We start from the raw sequence: 9,497 nt of genomic DNA on the forward strand, positions 1-9,497 counted from the left end.
GAACATTACCTAGAAATGGATGACTGAGAAAAGAGTTAATAAGAATTCCCTTCAGTAATAGTTCTCCTTCCACTTATTTCAAGACTTTAGTCGTTTCATGCCTTCAGCATCTCATTCTAGCAATGAAGATCACAAAGTATCCATACTTCAAAAACAGAATAATTGAGTTTCAGATTTGGAAAGGATGTTAGTGGACATCTAGTCAACATATTCCTGAAAAAAAAATCCCTTTTTTCATTACACCTAACAAATGGTTATCCATGAATGAGCCTTTGCCTGAAGATGTCCAGTGATGGGGGAACCATTTGCTCCTTGGGGTACTATATTACATTTTAGGGTAGTCCTAATGATTAAGAAGCATTTTCTTATACATAGCTTAAAATTGCCTAGTTCTGTCATCCAGGGCTGAGCAGAGCAAATCCAGTCTCTCTTCCTAGACTCTTTAAATACTTGAAAATTGGTAAACTTCTTCAGGCTACTCAATCTTATTTCTTTCAACTGATCTCTTTTTGACAAAGCTTCCCATAAATGCTCTGCAATGGTCCAATTGCCTTTTCAGCTCTAACATTTTATAATTTCATGACTTTGTAATTTATTATCCAATTGTTTACCTCTGGCCATAATTTACTTTCAATTTTATTTTTTCCCCCTTTTTTTTCTTTTAGGGACAAGTCTACTACTTCCTCCAGTAAGCTAGTCTTATGTTTATAAATTATTATTCTTTTGTATATCTTCTGGTCATTGAAGTTATTTCTGCAATTCACTAAATAATAGCATTAATAAAATGGAAACCTTTATTGATGATATTATGAAGCCCAAAATGCAACGTTTCCTGTCAGGAAAAAGGGATACTGATGGGGGGAGGTTTACATATTTCCAAGAAAAACTGTTGCTTCAGACTTCCTAAGAAATGGGGTAATGATCAGTGCAACAATTGTTGCAGATGTTAAAAAATTATTAGTGAGAATTTTTTCCTTGAATCTTTTTTTAAGATGAAACCAAGAGTTTTAGAGATTTCCAATAGTATTTCAGTTGATTTTTTAATGCTAACAAATTGATGGTTTAAGTTTTTCTCTTTTCTGTGTCCTCATTACTAGTGCTTTCTAATGTCAAATAGAATAGTTTGAACTGTTTCAATTTCCACTTCCATAAATACCTTTTTAACAATAAATGACCTTAATAATTCCCAGAAATAGAAACTGAAAGAGAAAGGGGTTAACATTTACTATAAAACTTATTAACTGGAACTTAATGAACTGGGGCCTTGGGGAGATGAATTATAACAGAGGTAACTGTGTTTTATATTTCAGCTTTATTGAATGATATGTGATCAATCACAAATAGTGTCATAGCAAAATTTTATATTAGAGAACTGGGAAAGAAGTTAACATTTTTGGAAAAGGAGCTACCAGAAAGGAAGAATGCTCCCCCTGAAAGGAGAAATTTCTACTCTAATAGACTTAGATAGAAAAGAGAAGATAAATGAGGTAAAGCTATGCCACCCTTAAAGTAACTTCTACAATCATGCAGTTCAGTACTTATCCACGAAGGTTTATTATTGAAAGTAGAAGACTAATTATGACATCATTTTAAAGTGGTCTCATCATGGAGTCCTTGAGAAGAGCAAGATAAAGTCTTCTTCTTAATAAGAAGATAATGGAAGCATGGTGCTATGACTGCAGTGCCAGTTCTTGAGTCAGAGGTTACTTGTTGAGACCTTTCAGTTATGTCTGACTATTAGTGACCCATTTGGGATTTTCTTACCATTTAGTAAATGATAAAAATTGCCATTTTCTTTTCCAGTTCATTTTGCAGATGAGGAAACTGAAGACCTGAATTCAAATTTTGATTCTGTTACTTACTGAGGAAACTTGAGTAAATCTGTTCACTATTTTGAGTTTCAGATTATATGTCTATGAAATTGGGAAGGGTGTCAGACCGGAGAAGTTCCTTCCACCTCTAAATTTAAAAGTCTATGTTCTAGGGACATAACATAATAAAAAACGGCTCACATTTATATAGCTTTAAAAAGCCCATTCCTCAAAACAACAAGCATGGCCAATCTGGGCTGCCAGAGAAGGATTTACCACCATGAAATCACAATTCAAGTTTTCTTAGGATCCTAGGAGTAACCCTTTTGGAAGACTATCCCCCTCATTCTCCTCTTCTTTCTCCTCTTTCTTCTCCTCACTATTACAGCTCTCAACCCTCCTCAGCATGTTTCCGTTTATACAAAAAAGTCACAGTAATGATATCACTATACTAGTCATTTAACAAAAGGCAAAATAAATAATAATCATAACATTACAGATGCAGGGTCAGGTATTTCTGAGACTTCCTGGCTTTTTTCAAGAGTGGGCTTAAGTGACATATTAATCTCTCTGTTAGAACCTACACAGGTTCTAAGGCAGGGCCTATTTTTGCTTTTTTCTTTGAGGAGTGACCACTCTGGGACTACTTCCCCAACTACCCTGCAAATTAATGGTCAGTGGTCTCAGAGGATAACCTTGATAATGGAGTTTCTAGTAATGTTTTTCACAAGACCCTAAAAAAAGTATGTATCCCATTAATAACCAGGAGACCTGATTTCAATAGGCTTTTAGAAATGCATATTTATTGAGGTGATTTTTTGATACAAAGCCTCCCTCCAAAAACCCAGAGTATATTCTCCCACAACGTACATGGGAGAGTAGTCTTTGTTTTTGAGTACAATGGTAGTGAAGCACATCTATAGAAAATGGCAAAGAGTAAATTCTTAACTAGGTGGCACAGTGCATAGGTGCTGGCCTTGGAGCAAAGGAAACTGATTTCAAATCCTTCCTTACTTACTAGTAAGGAAGGATACACTTACTAGTTACACGATCCTGGGCAATTTCCTTAACTTCAGCTTTTTTTCATCTATAAAATGAGGAAGCTGGGCTCAATGGCCTCTACAATCCCTTCCCTCTCTAATTTAGAATTTTATGTTATTGGAAGTCCTTTCTGGTGTCCATAACAGGCATTCTTTTCTAGTTCAAAGGGTCTAGTTTGAAGGTGCTTCTTTTCTTGGGTAGGTGTTTTTTCTGCTTCCATCTGTGTACATGTTTTGTGAGTGTTTGTATTAGCCATCCCATATACCTGGAATGTACTCCCTCTTTACTGCCTCAAAATCCTATCCCTTTAAGACACAGCCTAAACACCATCTGTGTGAATCCTTTCCTGATCCTCCCTACTGCTAGTTTCATACCTTCCCAAGTTACCTTGTGTTTAACTATTTTGAATATATTTGGATTTATGAATGCTATATTTATGTGGTTATAAATTTACATAGGTACCTATTGTCTCACCCACTGGAATGTAAGCTCCTTTGAGTAGAGATTGAGGCATTCTCTGTACTTGTATCCCCAGTGCATAATATATATTTGCTGACTGGTTGATTGATGGCTCTCTGAGATCCTGTCCAACTTTGACATTCTGTAGTTCTGCATATTTTCATATAGTTAAGATAGATGCCTCCTAAAGGGTATTCACACACCAATGACATCATATGTCCTTGATGTGTTGACATGACCTTGGGTAAGTCAGTTTCTCAGAGCCTCTGGACCCTTATCTGCATAGTGCAGCAAACAATACTTGAATTATCTACTTCACAGAGTGCCTGAGAGAAAAGCAGTTCAAAAACCCTTACATGTCACAGAAATGTGGGTTTGATGCTGCATTATAGGAGTTCTAAGTCTTTTGTTTTCTTCCATTCTACTGTTGAAGTTAGCAGAGACAGCAGCAGTAGCAGTTTTCAGTGGAGTTTGAAGCCTGGTAGGACAGTTCTAGGGCTGCTCACGCCCATCTTCTTTCTCAAGTAGTGATTAATTAAACTTTTGACTTAATTAAAGATCCTGGTTGCTGTTTCATTTCTCAGAATTCTTGCATCAGTCAGGAAGTAGGAGCTAACAGTGGGTGTGTGCTCTTTGCTGTGGGGGAAGGGAGGTTACCGTAGAGAGAATACTTCCTCTAAGCCGCCAGTCTTCACCACTGGGCATAGATTTTGCCTAAAGGGCAGGGAGGGCTTTAGAATGAACTGTCTGGTAGAAAACTTAAATATAGTTAAGTATAGTATGCTTCCCAGGTGGACGGTGATGGGCTTTGGGAATTGTTAACTCCCTCTGCCCTACCACATCTCTTCCAGCTCCCTACAGAGCTCTGAGTTTGTTCCTCTTCTATTGTTAACCGCTGTCTGAATTTCCCACTGTTGAACAAAATGTTGCTTGTTACTGCTGTATTTTGTAGTTTTCCGACTGGGGAAAGAGCATTGGACTGGGTGCAAGTTCTGGTTTTGTTTCTTTCTGGCTGTGTGACCTTGGTTAAGATGCATAACCTGTCTGGACCTTAGTTTAGAGACATAAATTTACTTCTGGAAAGGACCTTATAAATTTTCTAATTTAACCATTTAAAGATGAGGAAACTGAGACCTAAAGTCACTAAGTGATATGTCCAAAGTCACACTGATGGGATACAGACTCTGGGAACCTCCTTGAACTCCCCTTGAATCTGGCTTTTCATATCCAGATCTGTTACCCTTAACCTAGCCTGGCCCTCCATGGTCTGATACCTCCCAATGGCCTCCATCTCCTTCCTACCCTTGATTACATCTCCAGGTACCCCAGTCCCATTAAGACTAGACCACTCCTTGATCTCTCTCACAATTGTTCAGTATATAAATTCCATCTTACTTCCATGAAGGTGTTCTGATTCTGTCAATTCTATCTGGCCCACTTGTCAATACAAACATCACAAATGGTTAGGCTTAAGAGTCAACTCAATATGGTGAATCTTTAATAAACTTTGTTTTACTTTGGCTGAAAGGAGTCTTGAGTCAAATGCATTTGGCAGGTCCTGGCCTGTCGGTATTTTGGGGTCCTGAGCACCCCAAACCTCAACATTATGGTTCCTTGACCTCATCAACATAGCTAGTAAGTGGTAGAGACAAGATTTGAACCTAGATCCTAAAATGCCAAATTCAGTGTTTGATTTGCTCCCAACTTTCCCATTACCTTCCGATTTTGTCTGCAAAACAAGGGAATTTGACCTGATAATGTCTAAGATTACTTCTAGTTCCAGAATCCTTTTGTTGTGGTTTAGTCCTGACTCTTCATGACCTTGTCTGGGGTTTTCTTGGCAAAGATACTGGACAAGTTTATCATTTCCTTTTCCAACTCCTTTGACAGATGAGGAAACTGAGGCAAACAAGGTTAAATGACTTGCCTAGGGGTCACACAGCTAGTGAGTGTCTGAGGCCAAATTTGAACTCAGGCAGATGAGTCTTCCTGACTCCAGGCCTGGCACTCCATCCATTGTACCACCTAGCTACCCAAGAAACCTAGGGCACTGAAATGTTTTCTTTGGCAAATAGGACTAAGAGTCCTATATGTAAAATAATCAATTTAGGCAGGATTTGATTTTGACTATGAAAGTGTCAATGATATCATAATTTAGATTTTTCAATGGATCTTTAAATCAGCCTGGTCATATGTTTTTTTATTTTCTAGCATTATATCAGTATCTTTGGCACTAAGGTTTCTACTTGCTCATGAAACAAACCCTTATTTTCCCTTAAAAACACCTCTAAAATGTTGTCATTCCACTAACATTCTATTTTGGAAAATTCTTTATGTCTATAACATATCTGGGTCATTTGTTTGCAGATGTTTAGTAAATGATGGTTAATCTAAAAATATCCAGAAACAATTACGTGGAAATAATTGTATTTCAAGCACTGAGATCCTTTATATTTCTGTTATTGTCCCAAATAATTGCTAGACACGGCAATGAACACCTGTAATCCCTGTTACTGGGTAGGCCAAGGTGGGAGGATGTCCTGAACTCAGGGCTTCTGACTACAGTGGGCCAAAGCTGATCGGATGTCTGCACTAATTTCAACATTAATATTCTGAGCCCCCCAGGAGCAGGTGACTACCAGATGATCTAAGGAAGGGTAAATCAGACTCTTATGGAAATGGAACAGAACAGAGCTTCCATGTCTATTAGAGTGGCCCCTGTCTGACTGATCTTGAAGACAGTCTTTAAAACCATCATCACTGATGAATCTTTAAAATCTCTAAAGGTACTTTTTTAGATTGCCACCTTGTTTCTTCAACCTATTTATTCTTAAATATGCAGCATAGAAATTCAAATCCAAGTATCTTCTTAAGATGACTCTATCCCTACTTCAATTAATAGATTCTAATGAAATAAATTGGCAAAAAAAAAAATGAATCTGCCTTTTATTTCCTTTTTCACTCTACATCAGGTTAAACATTTTCAGATAATTCTCTCTACAGGATTAATGTGTAGGGGAATCTATTTTTTAAACCAAACATGCAAGACAGGAAAAAAAATACCAAATAAAAACTACAAGTTAACAAGACAACTTCATTTTTTTTTTCTCCCTTCTTCCCAGAATTAGAATTGGAAGAGACCTTAGAGGGCTTCTTTCCCAAACTATGCCTAAACAAGAATATTCTCTATGTTATCCTTGTCAGGTGGTCATCTAGCCTTTTAATGGAAAACGAAGGATGCACTCCTCTCCCCAAGCCCTCCCACTTCATTTTTGAATATCTCTGCTTGCTAGGAAGTTTTTCTGTAAGCTAATAAACTTGGCAGTCCTCTCTAGTGAGGCAGGTCATAACATATCACTGTGTTCACAGTGAGGGTCTACCCAAGGTGCTTGAGGCCTTCCTGGTCTGAATTCTAAGGATATCAATGGAGTACTCTCACTGCCTAACTGTTATCCATTGACCTGTGCAAGTGATTAGACCATCTTCTTTTTAAACCTAGCATGCAAATTCCTAAATTTACCCTTTCCCCCCCTACTTCAATATATTGCACCTAGGTTTATCCTGTGGGGCCAAACAGAATAAGCTGAAATCCTTTTCCACGTGACCATGCTTCAGCTACTGAAAGTAAAGGGTTATATCTTCTTTTTCTCCAGGCTAAACATTTTCAATTCCTTCAGCTATTTCTCATAAGGCCAAAACTTAGTCATTCTGGTTGTCTGCTTCTTGAAGGCAGAAATTCACTTACATTTAAATTAAAAAATGAAACCTCAAACTTTATTTAACAATGACAACAAGTCCTGAAAGAGAATATATCTTCTACATGGGATATAATTTTGAATTAAGGAAGGGGTAGAATTTAGAGGAATGTGGAGAAGGAAAGAAGGGGAGGAAAAGAAAGTGTTAAGAGAAAAGGGTGGAAGGAGGAGGATTGGAAGATAAAAGAGGAAGGAGATAGACACTCACAGAATTAGGGAGGAGCCAAAAGAGCATAAACAAATGGGAGTTAGTCATATACCTGGGGAAGAAAGGAAGAGTATAACATAGATGAGAGAGAAAAGCAGAGAAAGCAATACATAGAAGGAATGTGAGGTGAGGGAGAGAAGCAGCAGGTTCCTGGGGCAAGTATTAAAAAGTAATCTGCTTTGGTCATTCTTTAACGATTCACTTGAGCCTTGGACTCTAGAATAAATGATAACCTATTATGAATCAGTTGATTAATTAAAATGATAATTTCTTATCATTTAGTTGATTAACCCCTGGTTCACAGGTCATTGTTCTTTATTCTTAAACCTCCAGATCTCCTCTGAACAAAGTAATAATAGCAACTCATATTAATATAACGTCCCTCACAATAACCCTGTGAGGTAGGTATTAGAAGTACTATTACTCCCATCTTAGAGATGAGGGAAGAAACAGGAAACTCACACAGATTAAGTGACATGCTCACTGTCCCAGAATCAGTAAATGTCAGATAGAGATGGAATTCAAAAACAGATCAGATCTCAAGTCCAGAGCCTTATCTCTACAGAATAACTCATGAAGGGGATGACTCTGTGTGTGTGTGTGTGTGTGTGTGTGTGTGTGTGTGTGTGTGTGTGTGTGTGTAAGAGAGAGAGAGAGAGAGAGAGAGAGAGAGAGAGAGAGAGAGAGAGAGAGAGAAGAGAGAGAGAGAGAGAGAGAGAGAGAGAGAGAGAGAGAGAGAGAGAGAGAGAGAGAGAGAGAGAAAGAGAGAGAGAGAGACAGACAGAGAGAGAGAATTCCTCCAGCTGTATGAAATTAAGTGGAAGTCCTGGAGGTGCCCTTTCTCTAATTCCTAGTGTTCAGTGTCTAACAGGAAGCTTAGGCTACTAATTCACTATCAATGGTCCTGCACTTTGCACTTTATTTAGTAGTGATAATTTATCAGGCATGTATTTATTATTATGCATTAAGTATGAGCCAAACACCATCACTGAGCCCTGCCATAAAACTATGGTGACCAGAAACTTGAAGCAATTATAGTGGGAAAAGAGGAGACATTGTTTTAGGGGGTCAACAACTGAGGGCCCTGCAATGCACTGATTCCACTGGCTGAGCTTAGCCATTGAAAGGAGAGAGATGAAATCTTATATAGCACTTTAAGGTTTGCAGAGTGCTTTAAAACTATTTTATCATTTGAACTTCACAATTACCCAATACTATACATATATTATCCCCATTTCACAGTTAAACAGAGGGGTATCTTGCCCAAGGTCACACAGCCAGTTAAATGTAGAGAATATGATTTTGAAATCAAGGTTTTCCTTACTCCTTGCCCAGTGATCTAAAGAGGGTAAAGGAAAAGTAGAAATAAGAGAGGTGCAAAATATAATGCACAATGTGGAAAACAATGGAATGCCTCCCTCAGTTGCCTCAGGGGTGTGTTGGAACCAGCTCAAGAACTGGATCAAAATGTAAGCGTTCCCCATTGGAAATTGGTAAATGTAACAAATCATGGAGTGATTTACAGTTTTGTTGATTGTCTAGACTAAAGAAAGTGATGGAGAAAGTGTTAATAATGGAGATTAAAGTGCATCTTGTTTTCTGAGAGTCCATTGTTAAACATTTACTAGCTTGTCACTGAGTCATTGAGTCACTAAACTATTTGTTAACATTCCTTCATTGGCATTCATACCAGTAGTGGTCAGTCTCTGGATTGGTATAAAAATGTAAGCAATGTACAGATGGAAAATGTCTGTACTTTCTTACTTGCAAGGGAAATTTTCTTTTTTAAGGAGTATATATATATATTAGCTAACAGACACCTCAACAGAATAAAACTTTTCTCTCTTGGCTAGCTACCAGTCAAGGAAGGCATTGAGTTAACCTTGGTTTCTACCAAGCTAAGTGAAATATTAGGGTCTGATAGGATCTTCCCAATCTATGAAGTTGAGTACTAGCCAGAGGATTTGTCTGTGAATGTGCCTTCCTTGGACCAGCCTACCTAAGTGCCAAAGGTTGTTTGTGGAAAGGTGATAAAACTTTCTATGATTACTGAGTCACTGTATTCCACGTGGATAAAATAATTCCCGGAAGAAAATTTGGAACGACTCCTTTTCTCTATTTCCTGCTTTGAAATAGAGGCACAAGAGCATTTAGAATCATTATTATCCTGACCATCCCCACCCAAGCTCTAGGGTTACAGAGAGAGGCAAAGATAATCCCTTC

This window comes from Notamacropus eugenii, chromosome 5 (genome assembly GCF_028372415.1).
Source record: "Notamacropus eugenii isolate mMacEug1 chromosome 5, mMacEug1.pri_v2, whole genome shotgun sequence".
NCBI lineage: Eukaryota > Metazoa > Chordata > Mammalia > Diprotodontia > Macropodidae > Notamacropus > Notamacropus eugenii.